Raw genomic sequence first — 24,506 nt, forward strand, 5'->3', positions numbered from 1 at the left:
GAGTGATCTACAACTTTGGTCCTGTGACATTTTTTCATATCTCTCTCCCTTATACGTTAAATTTGGCCGTATTTCTGGATTGTTCCTAAATTTGGTGTTTTTTACAAGTTTATTTCATTGTTGGACACACTTATGAGAATGATAGGATCATCGCGTTAGGTGCGCACATTGGCACGATTAAGGGACATATGTGTACGAAATTTCATGATTCTAGCTTATACATAAGTAGGCAAAACGTAATGTAAAATGTTAAAAATGCAGCCAAATTTCAGCCTACTCAAACTTTGAACTCAATTTACCCCCTTAATATGGGAGATACGAGGATATGATTTAGCAACAAATATTTAGAGCGATAAATGAGGCGTCTGATTTGGCAAACCGTTTCTTAATATCATAAACCGTTTAGGAGATATGAATCTCGAAGTGGAAGTCTGCACTTTTCAACGTGCTCATGCTTATCCGTCATCTATATATATAAAAGCAAGTCGGGCTGGAGCGATGCATATATAAATATTTAAAAATGAAAAAAGACGTACCGGGCGAGTTGGCCGTGCGCGTAGAGGCGCGCGGCTGTGAGCTTGCATCCGGGAGATAGTAGGTTCGAATCCCACTATCGCCAGCCCTGAAAATGGTTTTCCGTGGTTTCCCATTTTCACACCAGGCAAATGCTGGGGCTGTACCTTAATTAAGGCCACGGCCGCTTCCTTCCAACTCCTAGGCCTTTCCTATCCCATCGTCGCCATAAGACCTATCTGTGTCGGTGCGACGTAAAGCCCATAGCAAAAAAAAAAAAAAAAAAAAAAAAGAAAAAAGACGTGAATTAATGAGGCACTTCCAGAAATCTCAGAATTTGAAACTTGGTACGAGGGAAACTGATGACCCCAGGATCCCTAGAAAAATCGGAAATTCTCAAAATTCCCTGAAGGGGGCACGCTGGGGGGGCTCCAATTTTGGGCTCAGCATAAGAACACAGTCCTATAGTATATCCAAAACGATAACCTATAGGTTTCGTGGGCTTAAACATTTTCGGGAATTTCCTCATTTTTATCCCCTATCCCCCCAAATCAAGATGGCGGCACAACCTGCCAGACGAGGTAGACAATTGAAATTTGGTGAAATTATAGGTTTTGGTCCCTAACCGACGGGAAAATTCCAAGATGTTCAAATTTTTCACTTTTTACCCCCAAAGATATCGAAATACGGAGGCAATTTTAATGACTGTGCAGACATTCCTTTTGAGCTATTTTTTGGCTAAACGGTAAGTCGTATCACAAAACGGATGGCACAATGTCCCTTCAATTCGGAGTGATCTACAACTTTGGTCCTGTGACATTTTTTCGTATCTCTCTCCCTTATACGTTAAATTTGGCCGTATTTCTGGATTGTTCCTAAATTTGGTGATTTTTACAAGTATATTTCATTGTTGGACACACTTATGAGAATGATAGGATCATCGCGTTAGGTGCGCACATTGGCACGATTAAGGGACATATGTGTACCAAATTTCATGATTCTAGCTTATACATAAGTAGGCAAAACGTAATGTAAAATGTTAAAAATGCGCCCAAATTTCAGCCTATTCAAACTTTGAACTCAATTTACCCCCTTAATATGGGAGATACGAGGATATGGTTTAGCAACAAACATTTAGAGCGATAAATGAGGCGTCTGATGGCGCAAACCGTCTCCTAATATCATAAACCGTTTAGGAGATATGAATCTCGAAGTGGAAGTCTGCACTTTTCAACGTGCTCATGCTTATCCGTCATCTATATATATAAAAGCAAGTCGGGCTGGAGCGATGTATATATAAATATTTAAAAATGAAAAAAGACGTGAATTAATGAGGCACTTCCAGAAATCTCAGAAATTTGAAACTTGGTACGAGGGAAACTGATGACCCCAGGATCCCTAGAAAAATCGGAAATTCTCAAAATTCCCTGAAGGGGGCACGCTGGGGGGGCTCCAATTTTGGGCTCAGCATAAGAACACAGTCCTATAGTATATCCAAAACGATAACCTATAGGTTTCGTGGGCTTAAACATTTTCGGGAATTTCCTCATTTTTATCCCCTATGCCCCCAAATCAAGATGGCGGCACAACCTGCCAGACGAGGTAGACAATTGAAATTTGGTGAAATTATAGGTTCTGGTCCCTAACCGACGGGAAAAATTCCAAGATGTTCAAATTTTTCACTTTTTACCCCCAAAGATATCGAAATACGGAGGCAATTTTAATGACTGTGCAGACATTCCTTTTGAGCTATTTTTTGGCTAAACGGTAAGTCGTATCACAAAACGGATGGCACAATGTCCCTTCAGTTCGGAGTGATCTACAACTTTGGTCCTGTGACATTGTTTCGTATCTCTCTCCCTTATACGTTAAATTTGGCCGTATTTCTGGATTGTTCCTAAATTTGGTGATTTTTACAAGTATATTTCATTGTTGGACACACTTATGAGAATGATAGGATCATCGCGTTAGGTGCGCACATTGGCACGATTAAGGGACATATGTGTACGAAATTTCATGATTCTAGCTTATACATAAGTAGGCAAAACGTAATGTAAAATGTTAAAAATGCACCCAAATTTCAGCCTATTCAAACTTTGAACTCAATTTACCCCCTTGATATGGGAGATACGAGGATATGGTTTAGCAACAAACATTTAGAGCGATAAATGAGGCGTCTGATGGCGCAAACCGTCTCCTAATATCATAAACCGTTTAGGAGATATGAATCTCGAAGTGGAAGTCTGCACTTTTCAACGTGCTCATGCTTATCCGTCATCTATATATATAAAAGCAAGTCGGGCTGGAGCGATGTATATATAAATATTTAAAAATGAAAAAAGACGTGAATTAATGAGGCACTTCCAGAAATCTCAGAAATTTGAAACTTGGTACGAGGGAAACTGATGACCCCAGGATCCCTAGAAAAATCGGAAATTCTCAAAATTCCCTGAAGGGGGCACGCTGGGGGGGCTCCAATTTTGGGCTCAGCATAAGAACACAGTCCTATAGTATATCCAAAACGATAACCTATAGGTTTCGTGGGCTTAAACATTTTCGGGAATTTCCTCATTTTTATCCCCTATCCCCCCAAATCAAGATGGCGGCACAACCTGCCAGACGAGGTAGACAATTGAAATTTGGTGAAATTATAGGTTTTGGTCCCTAACCGACGGGAAAATTCCAAGATGTTCAAATTTTTCACTTTTTACCCCCAAAGATATCGAAATACGGAGGCAATTTTAATGACTGTGCAGACATTCCTTTTGAGCTATTTTTTGGCTAAACGGTAAGTCGTATCACAAAACGGATGGCACAATGTCCCTTCAATTCGGAGTGATCTACAACTTTGGTCCTGTGACATTTTTTCGTATCTCTCTCCCTTATACGTTAAATTTGGCCGTATTTCTGGATTGTTCCTAAATTTGGTGATTTTTACAAGTATATTTCATTGTTGGACACACTTATGATAATGATAGGATCATCGCGTTAGGTGCGCACATTGGCACGATTAAGGGACATATGTGTACCAAATGTCATGATTCTAGCTTATACATAAGTAGGCAAAACGTAATGTAAAATGTTAAAAATGCACCCAAATTTCAGCCTACTCAAACTTTGAACTCAATTTACCCCCTTAATATGGGAGATACGAGGATATGGTTTAGCAACAGACATTTAGAGCGATAAATGAGGCGTCTGATGGCGCAAACCGTTTCTTAATATCATAAACCGTTTAGGAGATATGAATCTCGAAGTGGAAGTCTGCACTTTTCAACGTGCTCATGCTTATCCGTCATCTATATATATAAAAGCAAGTCGGGCTGGAGCGATGTATATATAAATATTTAAAAATGAAAAAAGACGTGAATTAATGAGGCACTTCCAGAAATCTCAGAAATTTGAAACTTGGTACGAGGGAAACTGATGACCCCAGGATCCCTAGAAAAATCGGAAAATCTCAAAATTCCCTGAAGGGGGCACGCTGGGGGGGCTCCAATTTTGGGCTCAGCATAAGAACACAGTCCTATAGTATATCCAAAACGATAACCTATAGGTTTCGTGGGCTTAAACATTTTCGGGAATTTCCTCATTTTTATCCCCTATCCCCCCAAATCAAGATGGCGGCACAACCTGCCAGACGAGGTAGACAATTGAAATTTGGTGAAATTATAGGTTTTGGTCCCTAACCGACGGGAAAATTCCAAGATGTTCAAATTTTTAACTTTTTACCCCCAAAGATATCGAAATACGGAGGCAATTTTAATAACTGTGCAGACATTCCTTTTTAGCTATTTTTTGGCTAAACGGTAAGTCGTATCACAAAACGGATGGCACAATGTCCCTTCAATTCGGAGTGATCTACAACTTTGGTCCTGTGACATTGTTTCGTATCTCTCTCCCTTATACGTTAAATTTGGCCGTATTTCTGGATTGTTCCTAAATTTGGTGATTTTTACAAGTATTTTTCATTGTTGGACACACTTATGTGAATGATAGGATCATCGCGTTAGGTGCGCACATTGGCACGATTAAGGGACATATGTGTACCAAATTTCATGGATCTAGCTTATACATAAGTAGGCAAAACGTAATGTAAAATGTTAAAAATGCACCCAAATTTCAGCCTATTCAAACTTTGAACTCAATTTACCCTCTTAATATGGGAGATACGAGGATATGGTTTAGCAACAAACATTTAGAGCGATAAATGAGGCGTCTGATGGCGCAAACCGTTTCTTAATATCATAAACCGTTTAGGAGATATGAATCTCGAAGTGGAAGTCTGCACTTTTCAACGTGCTCATGCTTATCCGTCATCTATATATATAAAAGCAAGTCGGGCTGGAGCGATGTATATATAAATATTTAAAAATGAAAAAAGACGTGAATTAATGAGGCACTTCCAGAAATCTCAGAAATTTGAAACTTGGTACGAGGGAAACTGATGACCCCAGGATCCCTAGAAAAATCGGAAAATCTCAAAATTCCCTGAAGGGGGCACGCTGGGGGGCTCCAATTTTGGGCTCAGCATAAGAACACAGTCCTATAGTATATCCAAAACGATAACCTATAGGTTTCGTGGGCTTAAACATTTTCGGGAATTTCCTCATTTTTATCCCCTATCCCCCCAAATCAAGATGGCGGCACAACCTGCCAGACGAGGTAGACAATTGAAATTTGGTGAAATTATAGGTTTTGGTCCCTAACCGACGGGAAAATTCCAAGATGTTCAAATTTTTCACTTTTTACCCCCAAAGATATCGAAATACGGAGGCAATTTTAATGACTGTGCAGACATTCCTTTTGAGCTATTTTTTGGCTAAACGGTAAGTCGTATCACAAAACGGATGGCACAATATCCCTTCAATTCGGAGTGATCTACAACTTTGGTCCTGTGACATTTTTTCATATCTCTCTCCCTTATACGTTAAATTTGGCCGTATTTCTGGATTGTTCCTAAATTTGGTGATTTTTACAAGTTTATTTCATTGTTGGACACACTTATGAGAATGATAGGATCATCGCGTTAGGTGCGCACATTGGCACGATTAAGGGACATATGTGTACCAAATTTCATGATTCTAGCTTATACATAAGTAGGCAAAACGTAATGTAAAATGTTAAAAATGCAGCCAAATTTCAGCCTACTCAAACTTTGAACTCAATTTACCCCCTTAATATGGGAGATACGAGGATATGATTTAGCAACAAATATTTAGAGCGATAAATGAGGCGTCTGATGGCGCAAACCGTTTCTTAATATCATAAACCGTTTAGGAGATATGAATCTCGAAGTGGAAGTCTGCACTTTTCAACGTGCTCATGCTTATCCGTCATCTATATATATAAAAGCAAGTCGGGCTGGAGCGATGTATATATAAATATTTAAAAATGAAAAAAGACGTGAATTAATGAGGCACTTCCAGAAATCTCAGAAATTTGAAACTTGGTACGAGGGAAACTGATGACCCCAGGATCCCTAGAAAAATCGGAAAATCTCAAAATTCCCTGAAGGGGGCACGCTGGGGGGGCTCCAATTTTGGGCTCAGCATAAGAACACAGTCCTATAGTATATCCAAAACGATAACCTATAGGTTTCGTGGGCTTAAACATTTTCGGGAATTTCCTCATTTTTATCCCCTATCCCCCCAAATCAAGATGGCGGCACAACCTGCCAGACGAGGTAGACAATTGAAATTTGGTGAAATTATAGGTTTTGGTCCCTAACCGACGGGAAAATTCCAAGATGTTCAAATTTTTAACTTTTTACCCCCAAAGATATCGAAATACGGAGGCAATTTTAATAACTGTGCAGACATTCCTTTTTAGCTATTTTTTGGCTAAACGGTAAGTCGTATCACAAAACGGATGGCACAATGTCCCTTCAATTCGGAGTGATCTACAACTTTGGTCCTGTGACATTGTTTCGTATCTCTCTCCCTTATACGTTAAATTTGGCCGTATTTCTGGATTGTTCCTAAATTTGGTGATTTTTACAAGTATTTTTCATTGTTGGACACACTTATGAGAATGATAGGATCATCGCGTTAGGTGCGCACATTGGCACGATTAAGGGACATATGTGTACCAAATTTCATGGATCTAGCTTATACATAAGTAGGCTAAACGTAATGTAAAATGTTAAAAATGCACCCAAATTTCAGCCTATTCAAACTTTGAACTCAATTTACCCTCTTAATATGGGAGATACGAGGATATGGTTTAGCAACAAACATTTAGAGCGATAAATGAGGCGTCTGATGGCGCAAACCGTTTCTTAATATCATAAACCGTTTAGGAGATATGAATCTCGAAGTGGAAGTCTGCACTTTTCAACGTGCTCATGCTTATCCGTCATCTATATATATAAAAGCAAGTCGGGCTGGAGCGATGTATATATAAATATTTAAAAATGAAAAAAGACGTGAATTAATGAGGCACTTCCAGAAATCTCAGAAATTTGAAACTTGGTACGAGGGAAACTGATGACCCCAGGATCCCTAGAAAAATCGGAAAATCTCAAAATTCCCTGAAGGGGGCACGCTGGGGGGGCTCCAATTTTGGGCTCAGCATAAGAACACAGTCCTATAGTATATCCAAAACGATAACCTATAGGTTTCGTGGGCTTAAACATTTTCGGGAATTTCCTCATTTTTATCCCCTATCCCCCCAAATCAAGATGGCGGCACAACCTGCCAGACGAGGTAGACAATTGAAATTTGGTGAAATTATAGGTTTTGGTCCCTAACCGACGGGAAAATTCCAAGATGTTCAAATTTTTAACTTTTTACCCCCAAAGATATCGAAATACGGAGGCAATTTTAATAACTGTGCAGACATTCCTTTTTAGCTATTTTTTGGCTAAACGGTAAGTCGTATCACAAAACGGATGGCACAATGTCCCTTCAATTCGGAGTGATCTACAACTTTGGTCCTGTGACATTGTTTCGTATCTCTCTCCCTTATACGTTAAATTTGGCCGTATTTCTGGATTGTTCCTAAATTTGGTGATTTTTACAAGTATTTTTCATTGTTGGACACACTTATGAGAATGATAGGATCATCGCGTTAGGTGCGCACATTGGCACGATTAAGGGACATATGTGTACCAAATTTCATGGATCTAGCTTATACATAAGTAGGCTAAACGTAATGTAAAATGTTAAAAATGCACCCAAATTTCAGCCTATTCAAACTTTGAACTCAATTTACCCTCTTAATATGGGAGATACGAGGATATGGTTTAGCAACAAACATTTAGAGCGATAAATGAGGCGTCTGATGGCGCAAACCGTTTCTTAATATCATAAACCGTTTAGGAGATATGAATCTCGAAGTGGAAGTCTGCACTTTTCAACGTGCTCATGCTTATCCGTCATCTATATATATAAAAGCAAGTCGGGCTGGAGCGATGTATATATAAATATTTAAAAATGAAAAAAGACGTGAATTAATGAGGCACTTCCAGAAATCTCAGAAATTTGAAACTTGGTACGAGGGAAACTGATGACCCCAGGATCCCTAGAAAAATCGGAAAATCTCAAAATTCCCTGAAGGGGGCACGCTGGGGGGGCTCCAATTTTGGGCTCAGCATAAGAACACAGTCCTATAGTATATCCAAAACGATAACCTATAGGTTTCGTGGGCTTAAACATTTTCGGGAATTTCCTCATTTTTATCCCCTATCCCCCCAAATCAAGATGGCGGCACAACCTGCCAGACGAGGTAGACAATTGAAATTTGGTGAAATTATAGGTTTTGGTCCCTAACCGACGGGAAAATTCCAAGATGTTCAAATTTTTCACTTTTTACCCCCAAAGATATCGAAATACGGAGGCAATTTTAATGACTGTGCAGACATTCCTTTTGAGCTATTTTTTGGCTAAACGGTAAGTCGTATCACAAAACGGATGGCACAATGTCCCTTCAATTCGGAGTGATCTACAACTTTGGTCCTGTGACATTTTTTCATATCTCTCTCCCTTATACGTTAAATTTGGCCGTATTTCTGGATTGTTCCTAAATTTGGTGATTTTTACAAGTTTATTTCATTGTTGGACACACTTATGAGAATGATAGGATCATCGCGTTAGGTGCGCACATTGGCACGATTAAGGGACATATGTGTACCAAATTTCATGATTCTAGCTTATACATAAGTAGGCAAAACGTAATGTAAAATGTTAAAAATGCAGCCAAATTTCAGCCTACTCAAACTTTGAACTCAATTTACCCCCTTAATATGGGAGATACGAGGATATGATTTAGCAACAAATATTTAGAGCGATAAATGAGGCGTCTGATTTGGCAAACCGTTTCTTAATATCATAAACCGTTTAGGAGATATGAATCTCGAAGTGGAAGTCTGCACTTTTCAACGTGCTCATGCTTATCCGTCATCTATATATATAAAAGCAAGTCGGGCTGGAGCGATGCATATATAAATATTTAAAAATGAAAAAAGACGTACCGGGCGAGTTGGCCGTGCGCGTAGAGGCGCGCGGCTGTGAGCTTGCATCCGGGAGATAGTAGGTTCGAATCCCACTATCGCCAGCCCTGAAAATGGTTTTCCGTGGTTTCCCATTTTCACACCAGGCAAATGCTGGGGCTGTACCTTAATTAAGGCCACGGCCGCTTCCTTCCAACTCCTAGGCCTTTCCTATCCCATCGTCGCCATAAGACCTATCTGTGTCGGTGCGACGTAAAGCCCATAGCAAAAAAAAAAAAAAAAAAAAAAAAAAAAAGAAAAAAGACGTGAATTAATGAGGCACTTCCAGAAATCTCAGAAATTTGAAACTTGGTACGAGGGAAACTGATGACCCCAGGATCCCTAGAAAAATCGGAAATTCTCAGAATTCCCTGAAGGGGGCACTCTGGGGGGGCTCCAATTTTGGGCTCAGCATAAGAACACAGTCCTATAGTATATCCAAAACGATAACCTATAGGTTTCGTGGGCTTAAACATTTTCGGGAATTTCCTCATTTTTATCCCCTATCCCCCCAAATCAAGATGGCGGCACAACCTGCCAGACGAGGTAGACAATTGAAATTTGGTGAAATTATAGGTTTTGGTCCCTAACCGACGGGAAAATTCCAAGATGTTCAAATTTTTCACTTTTTACCCCCAAAGATATCGAAATACGGAGGCAATTTTAATGACTGTGCAGACATTCCTTTTGAGCTATTTTTTGGCTAAACGGTAAGTCGTATCACAAAACGGATGGCACAATGTCCCTTCAATTCGGAGTGATCTACAACTTTGGTCCTGTGACATTTTTTCGTATCTCTCTCCCTTATACGTTAAATTTGGCCGTATTTCTGGATTGTTCCTAAATTTGGTGATTTTTACAAGTATATTTCATTGTTGGACACACTTATGAGAATGATAGGATCATCGCGTTAGGTGCGCACATTGGCACGATTAAGGGACATATGTGTACCAAATTTCATGATTCTAGCTTATACATAAGTAGGCAAAACGTAATGTAAAATGTTAAAAATGCACCCAAATTTCAGCCTATTCAAACTTTGAACTCAATTTACCCCCTTAATATGGGAGATACGAGGATATGGTTTAGCAACAGACATTTAGAGCGATAAATGAGGCGTCTGATGGCGCAAACCGTTTCTTAATATCATAAACCGTTTAGGAGATATGAATCTCGAAGTGGAAGTCTGCACTTTTAAACGTGCTCATGCTTATCCGTCATCTATATATATAAAAGCAAGTCGGGCTGGAGCGATGTATATATAAATATTTAAAAATGAAAAAAGACGTGAATTAATGAGGCACTTCCAGAAATCTCAGAAATTTGAAACTTGGTACGAGGGAAACTGATGACCCCAGGATCCCTAGAAAAATCGGAAAATCTCAAAATTCCCTGAAGGGGGCACGCTGGGGGGGCTCCAATTTTGGGCTCAGCATAAGAACACAGTCCTATAGTATATCCAAAACGATAACCTATAGGTTTCGTGGGCTTAAACATTTTCGGGAATTTCCTCATTTTTATCCCCTATCCCCCCAAATCAAGATGGCGGCACAACCTGCCAGACGAGGTAGACAATTGAAATTTGGTGAAATTATAGGTTTTGGTCCCTAACCGACGGGAAAATTCCAAGATGTTCAAATTTTTCACTTTTTACCCCCAAAGATATCGAAATACTGAGGCAATTTTAATAACTGTGCAGACATTCCTTTTGAGCTATTTTTTGGCTAAACGGTAAGTCGTATCACAAAACGGATGGCACAATGTCCCTTCAATTCGGAGTGATCTACAACTTTGGTCCTGTGACATTGTTTCGTATCTCTCTCCCTTATACGTTAAATTTGGCCGTATTTCTGGATTGTTCCTAAATTTGGTGATTTTTACAAGTATATTTCATTGTTGGACACACTTATGAGAATGATAGGATCATCGCGTTAGGTGCGCACATTGGCACGATTAAGGGACATATGTGTACCAAATTTCATGATTCTAGCTTATACATAAGTAGGCAAAACGTAATGTAAAATGTTAAAAATGCACCCAAATTTCAGCCTATTCAAACTTTGAACTCAATTTACCCCCTTAATATGGGAGATACGAGGATATGGTTTAGCAACAAACATTTAGAGCGATAAATGAGGCGTCTGATGGCGCAAACCGTTTCTTAATATCATAAACCGTTTAGGAGATATGAATCTCGAAGCGGAAGTCTGCACTTTTCAACGTGCTCATGCTTATCCGTCATCTATATATATAAAAGCAAGTCGGGCTGGAGCGATGTATATATAAATATTTAAAAATGAAAAAAGACGTGAATTAATGAGGCACTTCCAGAAATCTCAGAAATTTGAAACTTGGTACGAGGGAAACTGATGACCCCAGGATCCCTAGAAAAATCGGAAAATCTCAAAATTCCCTGAAGGGGGCACGCTGGGGGGGCTCCAATTTTGGGCTCAGCATAAGAACACAGTCCTATAGTATATCCAAAACGATAACCTATAGGTTTCGTGGGCTTAAACATTTTCGGGAATTTCCTCATTTTTATCCCCTATCCCCCCAAATCAAGATGGCGGCACAACCTGCCAGACGAGGTAGACAATTGAAATTTGGTGAAATTATAGGTTTTGGTCCCTAACCGACGGGAAAATTCCAAGATGTTCAAATTTTTCACTTTTTACCCCCAAAGATATCGAAATACGGAGGCAATTTTAATAACTGTGCAGACATTCCTTTTGAGCTATTTTTTGGCTAAACGGTAAGTCGTATCACAAAACGGATGGCACAATGTCCCTTCAATTCGGAGTGATCTACAACTTTGGTCCTGTGACATTGTTTCGTATCTCTCTCCCTTATACGTTAAATTTGGCCGTATTTCTGGATTGTTCCTAAATTTGGTGATTTTTACAAGTATATTTCATTGTTGGACACACTTATGAGAATGATAGGATCATCGCGTTAGGTGCGCACATTGGCACGATTAAGGGACATATGTGTACGAAATTTCATGATTCTAGCTTATACATAAGTAGGCAAAACGTAATGTAAAATGTTAAAAATGCACCCAAATTTCAGCCTATTCAAACTTTGAACTCAATTTACCCCCTTAATATGGGAGATACGAGGATATGGTTTAGCAACAAACATTTAGAGCGATAAATGAGGCGTCTGATGGCGCAAACCGTTTCTTAATATCATAAACCGTTTAGGAGATATGAATCTCGAAGTGGAAGTCTGCACTTTTCAACGTGCTCATGCTTATCCGTCATCTATATATATAAAAGCAAGTCGGGCTGGAGCGATGTATATATAAATATTTAAAAATGAAAAAAGACGTGAATTAATGAGGCACTTCCAGAAATCTCAGAAATTTGAAACTTGGTACGAGGGAAACTGATGACCCCAGGATCCCTAGAAAAATCGGAAAATCTCAAAATTCCCTGAAGGGGGCACGCTGGGGGGGCTCCAATTTTGGGCTCAGCATAAGAACACAGTCCTATAGTATATCCAAAACGATAACCTATAGGTTTCGTGGGCTTAAACATTTTCGGGAATTTCCTCATTTTTATCCCCTATCCCCCCAAATCAAGATGGCGGCACAACCTGCCAGACGAGGTAGACAATTGAAATTTGGTGAAATTATAGGTTTTGGTCCCTAACCGACGGGAAAATTCCAAGATGTTCAAATTTTTCACTTTTTACCCCCAAAGATATCGAAATACGGAGGCAATTTTAATGACTGTGCAGACATTCCTTTTGAGCTATTTTTTGGCTAAACGGTAAGTCGTATCACAAAACGGATGGCACAATGTCCCTTCAATTCGGAGTGATCTACAACTTTGGTCCTGTGACATTTTTTCGTATCTCTCTCCCTTATACGTTAAATTTGGCCGTATTTCTGGATTGTTCCTAAATTTGGTGATTTTTACAAGTATATTTCATTGTTGGACACACTTATGAGAATGATAGGATCATCGCGTTAGGTGCGCACATTGGCACGATTAAGGGACATATGTGTACCAAATTTCATGATTCTAGCTTATACATAAGTAGGCAAAACGTAATGTAAAATGTTAAAAATGCACCCAAATTTCAGCCTATTCAAACTTTGAACTCAATTTACCCCCTTAATATGGGAGATACGAGGATATGGTTTAGCAACAGACATTTAGAGCGATAAATGAGGCGTCTGATGGCGCAAACCGTTTCTTAATATGATAAACCATTTAGGAGATATGAATCTCGAAGTGGAAGTCTGCACTTTTCAACGTGCTTATGCTTATCCGTCATCTATATATATAAAAGCAAGTCGGGCTGGAGCGATGTATATATAAATATTTAAAAATGAAAAAAGACGTGAATTAATGAGGCACTTCCAGAAATCTCAGAAATTTGAAACTTGGTACGAGGGAAACTGATGACCCCAGGATCCCTAGAAAAATCGGAAAATCTCAAAATTCCCTGAAGGGGGCACGCTGGGGGGGCTCCAATTTTGGGCTCAGCATAAGAACACAGTCCTATAGTATATTCAAAACGATAACCTATAGGTTTCGTGGGCTTAAACATTTTCGGGAATTTCCTCATTTTTATCCCCTATCCCCCCAAATCAAGATGGCGGCACAACCTGCCAGACGAGGTAGACAATTGAAATTTGGTGAAATTATAGGTTTTGGTCCCTAACCGACGGGAAAATTCCAAGATGTTCAAATTTTTCACTTTTTACCCCCAAAGATATCGAAATACGGAGGCAATTTTAATAACTGTGCAGACATTCCTTTTGAGCTATTTTTTGGGTAAACGGTAAGTCGTATCACAAAACGGATGGCACAATGTCCCTTCAATTCGGAGTGATCTACAACTTTGGTCCTGTGACATTGTTTCGTATCTCTCTCCCTTATACGTTAAATTTGGCCGTATTTCTGGATTGTTCCTAAATTTGGTGATTTTTACAAGTATATTTCATTGTTGGACACACTTATGAGAATGATAGGATCATCGCGTTAGGTGCGCACATTGGCACGATTAAGGGACATATGTGTACCAAATTTCATGATTCTAGCTTATACATAAGTAGGCAAAACGTAATGTAAAATGTTAAAAATGCACCCAAATTTCAGCCTACTCAAATTTTGAACTCAATTTACCCCCTTAATATGGGAGATACGAGGATATGGTTTAGCAACAGACATTTAGAGCGATAAATGAGGCGTCTGATGGCGCAAACCGTTTCTTAATATCATAAACCGTTTAGGAGATATGAATCTCGAAGTGGAAGTCTGCACTTTTCAACGTGCTCATGCTTATCCGTCATCTATCTATATATATAAAAGCAAGTCGGGCTGGAGCGATGTATATATAAATATTTAAAAATGAAAAAAGACGTGAATTAATGAGGCACTTCCAGAAATCTCAGAAATTTGAAACTTGGTACGAGGGAAACTGATGACCCCAGGATCCCTAGAAAAATCGGAAAATCTCAAAATTCCCTGAAGGGGGCACGCTTGGGGGGCTCCAATTTTGGGCTCAGCATAAGAACACAGTCCTATAGTATATCCAAAACGATAACCTATAGGTTTCGTGGGCTTAAACATTTTCGGGAATTTCCTCATTTTTATCCCCTATCCCCCCAAATCAAGATGGCGGCACAACCTGCCAGACGAGGTAGACAATTGAAATTTGGTGAAATTATAGGTTTTGGTCCCTAACCGACGGGAAAATTCCAAGATGTTCAAATTTTTCACTTTTTACCCCCAAAGATATCGAAATACGGAGGCAATTTTAATGACTGTGCAGACATTCCTTTTGAGCTATTTTTTGGCTAAACGGTAAGTCGTATCACAAAACGGATGGCACAATGTCCCTTCAATTCGGAGTGATCTACAACTTTGGTCCTGTGACATTTTTTCGTATCTCTCTCCCTTATACGTTAAATTTGGCCGTATTTCTGGATTGTTCCTAAATTTGGTGATTTTTACAAGTATATTTCATTGTTGGACACACTTATGAGAATGATAGGATCATCGCGTTAGGTGCGCACATTGGCACGATTAAGGGACATATGTGTACCAAATTTCATGATTCTAGCTTATACATAAGTAGGCAAAACGTAATGTAAAATGTTAAAAATAATATAAAATAGTAACGACCGTGTGTCTGTACATTGATTATTTTGGCGAAATTTCCTTACAGTTATCCGTTTCAGGTGTAATAATGACCTTTTGCATCATTTTTAGCTTTGGTGTCTGTTTGTTTGTTTGTCTGTTTGTCTGTCCTTCTATAACTTGAAAACTACTGGATATATTTCCGCCAAACTTCATAATTAAAATCTACCTGTCCTTGGGTAGGTTTTAGCGCAAAAAATAAAATCGTAACGACCGTGTGTCTGTACATTCATTATTTTGGCGAAATTTCCGTACAGTTATCCGTTTCATGTGTAATAATGACCATCTGCATCATTTTTAGCTTAGGTGTCTGTTTGTCTGTTTGTTTGTCTGTTTGTCTGTTTGTCTGTCCTTCTATAACTTGAAAACTACTAAATATATACTTCCACCAAACTTCATATTTAGAATCCACCTCTCCTTGGGTAGGTTTTAGCGCAAATATCGTTCTAAATCCCTGAACTGAGTGGGGATTTTTACGAAAGCGAAACCGTGATTTTGCACTCCCTCAAAGTATACACATCCGAACTTATTGGAAATCAACCTGCCTTAATGAAAATTAATTTCTAAACCTTTTTTTCTCATGTGCATCATTTCGATAACAGGATTTAGTAAGGGAGATATCATTAATGGACCGTTTTTCGGTACAAATCCCAGCGGACTTAACGCAAGAGCGGGTGCGTGTAAAGCGTATTTCTTACAACTTGAAAACTAACAAGATATTTGAACCAAATTTTATATATAGCATCCATCTGTCCAAGGGTAGGTTTCCTTGGTGTCTGTTAGTTAGTTAGTGTGTTAGTTTGTTTCTTTGTTTGTTTGTTTGTTTGTTTGTTGGTCTGTTTGTCTTTCTCTAACTTGAAAACTACTGGATATATTTCCACCAAACTTCATATTTAGAATCCACCTGTCCTTTGGGGAGGTTTTAGGGCAAATATTGTTTCTAAATCCCTGAACTAATTGGGGGTTTATACGAAACCGAAACCGTGATTTTGCACTCCCTCAAAATACACACAACCAAACTTAATGGAAATCTACCTGCCTTAATGGAAATTAATTTCTAAACCTTTTCTTTTCATGTGCATCATTTCAATCACTTACAGGAAAGATAGTATGATCAAACTCTACACGAACATTGGCCCACCCAGTACCCATATGTGAGCCAAATGCTATGTCACATAATTATCCAAAAAGTAATGCAATGTAAGATATTCTTACAAAAATTTCAACCTATTCAACGTTTCTGATTCAATCTGACCCATGAATAGATTAGATGCGAGAAAATATCATAGGGCCAGCCATTTAGATCGCTAAATACTGCGCCTTACGGTACAATCCTTTGTCGATATGACGTACCGTTTAGCAGCAGTTAATCTGTAAATGAAGGTCGGCAATATTGTAAACATTCATATACTTTCGGATGTCCATCTGTATATATTCATTGATGTCGATTTGTAGCGATCGAGAAAGGATGTGTCTGCTATTGTAATCAGTACTCCCTACACCGAATTTGACTGCTGGCAGTAGGAATGGGGTCTTCTCCAACTCCTGTGTAACTAACATTAGTAAGGAGGGCCTACCATTTTAATGAATAATTCACTTTTCGATTTGTCTTGCAGAAGGCAAGGGATCATGCAGTTTTGTTCGAAAGTCCCCTACTCTATTGTGTTTGGCTCTAGGCCAGGGTGCCCGCCATTATAAACAAATGTTCCAATCTAAAATTTGACTAGCATTAGGCATAGTTGCCTGCTATTTTCATGGAAACTCACTAATTCTGTGTGACTGGCAGTAAGCTGGCTAGCAGCAGTAAAAAGGGACTGTCATTATAATGATAACTGCACAACTCAATTTTGACTGGTGGTAGGGAAGTTGCCTGGTATTATAATAAAACTCCTCAACTGTAACCTGTCTGAAACTAGGAAATGGGTCTGCCATTGTAACTAAAACTCCCCATATCGATTGTGACCGCGCAGTAGGCATTGGGGCCTGCAATTATAATGTAAACTTGCCAACTCGATTGTGTATGGCAGTAGGCAAGTGAGCCTGGCGTTATCATCACAACTCCGCAACCCTCACTTTACATTGGAGACAACGTATGTGGACCTCCCCATGCTATTTCTCGGATAAGGCTAAGAGACATGCAATTTTAAAACAATCTCATTTGCTGCACGCACAGTATTTACGTCGATATCCGTATACAATGTAGAATACCGTAGCGAAGCACGGGTACATTTGCTAGTCTCTACTAAAAATAAAGAAACATGTATTTTTTGTTTTCTGAAAAACCACACGGGTGGAGGGGTAAAAATAACCGAAAATGGGGTTGAAATTTTTAATTAGGATACTGATATCTCAATAGCTGGAGACGTTACAGACGTGAAATTTGGTATTTGGAATCCCCTTTAAAAATAAAGAAATGCGTATTTTTTTGTTTTCGGAAATCCACCTAAAGGGGGGAGGGAAATTGAAAAATTAGCTGAATTATTTGTGTGAGGTTACTATTATCTCAAAAATGAAAGATTTTGCAGACGTGAAAATTGGTATTTGGAATCTGGTTTAAAATTGAAGAAACACGTATTTTAGGAAAATCAAATGAAGGGGGGGAGGTGAAAGAATTGAAGATTAATTGAATTAATTGCATGAGGATACTTGCATCTAATAAAAACTAAAGGTTACAGACGTGAAAATTGGTATTTGGATCTTCTTTAAAGAAAAAAGCGTTTTTTCGGGGGGGGGGAATCATCTTGGGGGCGGGGGTGAAAAGGTGTTGAATTCCTTTTATGAGGACAGATATCTCACGAACTGAAGATGTTAGAGTCGTGAAATTGGTATTTAGAAGATCTTTTACTATTAAACAAACAGGCATTTTAACGGGAAATTCACTTAAGGGGATGTGTGAAAGGACGTGAAAAAAGTGAATTATTTTTAGGTAACAGACGTGAACATTGGTACTTGGAATCTCCTTTAAACATAAGTAAACATGCCTTTATTTTTATTTTTATTTTTATTTGGAGGGGGAGGGGAATAAATCAACTTAACGGCGGTGGGCTGAAAAAGGAGTTGAGAGCAATTGATTTTACTGTTCATAATGTACTTATTCTGATCATGAACTGATCATTTTTAATCTTTCCTGGGTTCGCTTTCAAGAACCATCTTTTCCTTTGGAGAACATAAAGTTTGATTACAGTAGATTCTCCTGCCACATAAATAAAAAATGTAAACACATTTGAAATAAATGATAGGAATGAAGTTGACCGTGCAATTGTTCACCTCTATAATAAGGTCAATAATGCACGGAAGTATATCATTCGTGTCGCCAGAAATCTCGGGCACTTGCCTACGCGCGACGATGGTGCTGGTCACATTTTCAGCAATGACAATGGCAGCAGATGTAATTTACCGCCAAGTAGCGGTCTTGCATTTTGCCGTGGGTTCCAGACCATCAATAATAATAATAATAATAATAATAATAATAATAATAATAATAATAATAATAATAATAATAATAATAATAATAATAATAATAATAATTGTTACGGAGTTATCCGTGGAAGTCAGAGGTGAAAGAAGGTGCGGGCTGGAATGGGTCTAACTACAAGTTCGAAAGATGAATTAAAATTTCAACAAGGTTATATTTTCAAAACTTAACAATGGTGACATAGAATTTTGAGCGTACAACAAATAACAACAAATTAAATCAGGTACACAACCAAGAGAAAAATTTAAACAGTTTCCACTAGGGGGGAAATGACAAGGAAAATCCGGTACAATGCCGCTTTACAAGAAAGCACCAGTTAAGTGGTCTTTACAAGTTCTGGGCTACGGGCCCAAAATCACCAATCCTTGAGCTCTCAGCTCACGATCACAAAACCCTTAATACATGGAGTATTAGCTCCCAACCTTACATTTCAAACCTCTGTAAGGCACTTTTATCACAACACCATAAAGAGCTGACCCGCTCTCGATAGTTCAAGCCTATCAGAAGGCCATAAACAAACTTTACACTTGACTGCCCTTAAGGCATACTTATAAATAAACAGGGGTATCTCGTACCCAATCTACTGGGCCTTAGTGTGCAAAAACCAGGTTAATTTAAATGGCCCAAAACAAAAGGATGGAGGCGTGAATTTTCACTCCTAAATCTACATTTTAAAACCTAAGTGGCTATAGGCCGATACACAGGCGCCAATCCCAAGCTAGGGAGGTGACTCGTATGAAAAAACTTTAATACATTAAGGAAGAGAAGAAACGGTTATGAAAACGTAGTCACCTCAATTTCAAAATGAAGGGGAGCTCGAGAGGGTGAAGCACTCTCTATCCCCGCATTAAAGTTCAAGAAAACTGAAGTTTACCAGGAAAAGTGTTTACATGTTTAATAGGTTACATATTAAAGGTTTCGAACCCTCCCCGAGAGTTAGACTGCTGAGCTAGCAAGAAATAAAGATGTTAAAAGGCCATTACCTTGTTGAAGATCTGCTGTCTGAAGAACGAGGCGCTTCCCGCCCCCTGCTACATATTCACACACTGAGTTAGATGTTATACTAGTGGCGCGGAGACAAGAAAATCAGCAGTTTTTATACCCTCGTGGAAAATTCGAGACCTTTCAGGAATGAGTGGACACACCCCCTCAATTTTATTGGTTCACTAATAATTACACATGGAAATTCGAAGAAGAAAGCAATGATTGGAGGAAAATTAATTACAGACATTACGGATTGGCTAAATTCAAAACAGGCGGAGAGAAAGGATTAATGCTGCCAGCCCACAAACCACAGAACAAAATTTAGTAAGAACAAAACTTATGAATACAACATTTCTTCAAGAGAGTTCATTCCATTGCACCAGAGTGTATTACCATAGTTTTTGGTAGAGACATCTGTTAGAGAATGTCCACACTTCTTGATCAATGAAAAACAAAAGCAAATCAAAAACACACAGTGACATCTTCTGTTAACCAGTAGAGTTAGTTCGGTGGTAAAGTTCCGGGTTTCTCCAGTAGAGAAGTTTCAATTGGCGCAAGATTTGAACTTGCGTCGTAGAGGTGTACCGCCCGGTACAATAATAATAATAATAATAATAATAATAATAATAATAATAATAATAATAATAATAATAATAATAATAATAATAATAATAATAATAATAATAATAATAATAATAACCTAAATTCAACTAATATTACCCACCCTAATAATAATTATGTTCTGGACCGTCGTCAAAATGTGCAGACCGCGCTGGAAACGGGTCCTGGCCGGGCAATGACTACGATTGCAGCCCGGCCGCGGGGTCAGTACCGCCAAGGCACCCAAGACGACACCACGCCGGATCTCCTCAAGGATTTGATTCATATTTAAAATGCTTTTAGGAAAAGATGGCAAAGATTTAGGGATCCAACTGACCGGGTGGAATACCTGGACCTAGCCCGGTAAGTACGAAATCGATTGCTGGGAAGAAAGATTGAAAAATGGGAGGAACTTTGACGTAATCTCTCATAAAACGAGTTAGATCGCGAATTTCGGCGAATTCAATTCTAAATTTTATTATAATACCGTAACGAAGCACGGGTATCTTACTAGTTTCTCTATAAATTCACAACCATTCCTAACTATAACTTATTTTTTCCATTCTGTACTTCCTTCTTAGTTTCTTTATTTCTCTATTATAATATGGTAGATCTTTACTATTCCTTCCCACCTTATAAGATTTCTGTTTTAATATTCCTCTACAATTGCTTTAAAATAACCACATAGATCATTAACATTTTTATTTGTCATTTTACATCGACCATTATGTCCTGCTCCATGGCTAAATGGTTAGCGTGCTGGTCTTTGACTCAGAGGGATCCCGGGTTCGATTCCCGGCGGCGTAAGAGATTTAACCTTCGTTGGTTAAATCCGCTGGCTCGGGGTATGTGTGCGTGCGTGTGTGTGTGTTCCGTCTTCATTATTAGAAGTCATCAGAGGCAGGGCCCTATCCTCACAGACAGGCAGGTCGCCTTTACGGCGTCAACTACATTGTTTTAAAGAGATATATTCTTATTCTTCTACCGTTTTCCCCACATGTGTGGATTTGATCCTGTTTTATGGCCGGATTCCCTTCCTGACGACAATCCAATGTAGAGGGATGTAATCACTATTGCGTGTTTCTGTAGTGGTTGGTAGTGTGGCGTGTTGTCTGAATACGAAGAGGAGAGTGTTGGGACAAACACCCAGTCCCCGAACCAGAGAACTTAATCACACGAGATTAAAATCGGCGATCCGGTGGGGAATCGGACCCGGCATCCTCTGAATCGAAGACCTCAACGCTGACCATTCAGCCAAGGAGCCAGACTTCTTATTGTTATTATCGGAGAAGATATTGGTCATGAAAGAGTGAAAACTTCTAAACCTGTTTTTCTCAGAAGTGCGGTTTTAGACTTAAAGTGGTTTGTTTGCAAAATAATAGAAAGGTTCACTGAACACACTATCTCAGAGACATAGTTGGTTAGCCGTTATATTTTCGTTCTCAACATAACGAGTTCGATACAGGCTGAGGTCGTTAGCATACGAAGGTGTTTAAATGTGATAATTTCGAACTGTCTAGCATGTCAAGGAACTCCTGAGGGACAAAATTATGATACTCTTGCACCTCTTCAAATGTCCGGCTCCATTGCTAAATGGTTAGCGTGCTGGCCTTTGGTCACAGGGGTCCCGGGTTCGATTCCCGGCAGGGTCGGGAATTTTAACCATCATTGGTTAATTTCGCTGGCAGGGGGGCTAGGTGTATGTGTTGTCTTCATCATCATCATCATCACCACTACCACCACCACCACCACCACCACGACGTGCAGGTCGCCTACGGGAGTCAAATCGAAAGACCTGCACCTGGCAAGCCGAACTTTTCCTCGGACACTCCCGGCACTAAAAGCCATACGCCATTTCCTTTCACCTCTTCAAATATCCAGCAATTGAAAATACGTTAAATCTTCTTCTTCTTCTTCTTCTTCTTCTTCTTCTTATTATTATTATTATTATTATTATTATTATTATTATTATTATTAGCCTTGACACTACAGTTCTAATGAGAACATATATGCGAGTTTCGTAAAGTAACGTCACACAGACCTGGAGACCCCATCGCAATGATCACGATTTCAGCAGTAGCATATCTCTACAAATTTCCTTGCTTACAAATGAGAACTTTATAAACTTACCGGCAGCTGCCTTCCTATTTGTTCTATTTATCTTGCAAGATATCTGTGTACTAAATTCGTTTTACTACTATTTTTCGTCATGTAACTGTCAAACCCTCGCTCACAAGGCTGAATGAGCGTCATTTCGTATAATGATTGCAATCTTAAATTTGTGTTGGATACAGGAATTGAATGTGAGTCATTCAGGGAGTGTGTTCTGTATTCTACCTGCTTAAACTTGAAAGATGCTTCAGAGACACGCTAAATATACAAGCAATTGTCAGATATTTTACATCGAACGCTACTTTTTGTCGTTAAATAAACAAATAGTGGAGGAGAGATTCATCAGATTGTTAATAATTATTATTATTATGCCAGCCCCGTGATGAGGGCTTGTGTGTGTTCTTCTTCCTCGTTGACCTCAGGTATGATTACCGACCTGTCCAGCGATTCGGAGATTTTGACCTGAGGGATTGAACAGGTTTCACTCCGTCTCATACGAGAGGCAGCGGATCCAGTCAAGAATATTTACACGCTGACCCTGTGCGCCCCGGTATCTGCAGGCTACCTGGCTGAGCATCAGCTGTCTTAGCTGACCAAGGCCCTAAAGGACCATTGCAGCATGGGTTTGTTTGTTTAATGGGTTTACGGAAGAGACAATAAGCCAGGAAGAGAACTGCCGAAATAGAAAAAGAAATACATTTTCTGAGGAGGATCTTGTCCAGAATGAAATTTGTGGAGGCAGAAGGTCTTCCCAAAGAGAACCCAAAGAGAGCCAATATGGCATTCTTGAGTAAGAACAAGTAAACAAGGAAGAGCAAGAGGAATGCTGACGAAGGAGAAAAGAAGGAGAGTATGCAGGATGGTGAGTAACTGTAACCCTTGATTGGCTGAAACGAATCTAAATAAATAAATAAATAAATAAATAAATAAATAAATAAATAAATAAATAAATAAATAATATTTCTCTGATACTGATTTTAAGTCGCACAGACACAGACACGTCTTGCAACAACCATCGGATAGGACAGGAAAGGAAATGGTCTAAATAAGTTACAGCCTTAGCAACTGCCTGGTAAGGAAATGGGAAACCATGGAAAGCCACGGAGGGCTGCCGATAGTGGGGCTCGAATCTAGCATCATTCGAATGCAAGCTTAAAATAATAGTGATAGGTATGCCTGTACGCGGGAGAGACATAGACAGGAAGAGATTCGGGGAAATAGTAAAAAAAAAAATGGAAAGGAATAACATTTCTGAGGAATATCATGTTCAGAATAAAAATTGCGGAGGAAAAGAATCTGTCCGAAGAGAAACCAAGGAAAATATATGGGACATTCTTGGAGGAAGAACGAGCAAGATCGTGCTAGTGAATGGCTGATATGAATGCAAATAAATAAAATCATTATAATATTATTTGAAATAATTATTATAATATGAAATGTGAAGATGATGAGATGTGAGAACTGAACGGTTTACAATACCGCTACGCCCCATATCCGGGTCAGTGTGTTGCTCAGGTATATATATTTAGCCACCCGTTAGGTGCTCATATATATAGGCCTACATTAGGGTAATGATGTGACAATAGCTGATAAGGCGTGTGTGTGAAGACAAGTCAGCCACTGGACACTATCTCTAAGGTAAGACCACTGTATTCTGTTGAACATTACAGTTCTTTTTATCAGGTGAGACGATAAAATTAGTTCAAATTTAAAATCACAATAAACTATAAAGGAAAACTATGAAGAATGATGAAATAATTTTGCAATGTGATTAGGTAGAGTTGGAAACCTGCCGCAGCTTGTAACTTGCAGTTTTGTGTGGTTATTGGTATTGTGATCATAGCCGACATCAGGTGTCACTGAAGTTTCCGTCGCAGGCGTGGTTGGAACGTTCTCTCCTGATATGTCGAATAATTTATATTTCGTCACATTTCCTCACAACAACCACATTTTGGTGCCAAAAATTTTTTTCTTGTGGCTGAAAATAATCCACCGCGATGCCACTGTCTTTCTGGCAAGCGGTCAGCTGTTATCTTCGTTTCAATGATCATTATCGCACACACTCCGTTATCACTCCTACTGAGTACTGATTCACATCCTAAAACACTGTAGCCGGGCTGAGTGGCTCAGACAGTTGAGGCGCTGGCCTTCTAACCCCAAATTGGCAGGTTCGATC

The sequence above is a fragment of the Anabrus simplex genome, chromosome 5, assembly GCF_040414725.1.
Source record: "Anabrus simplex isolate iqAnaSimp1 chromosome 5, ASM4041472v1, whole genome shotgun sequence".
Classification (NCBI taxonomy): domain Eukaryota; kingdom Metazoa; phylum Arthropoda; class Insecta; order Orthoptera; family Tettigoniidae; genus Anabrus; species Anabrus simplex.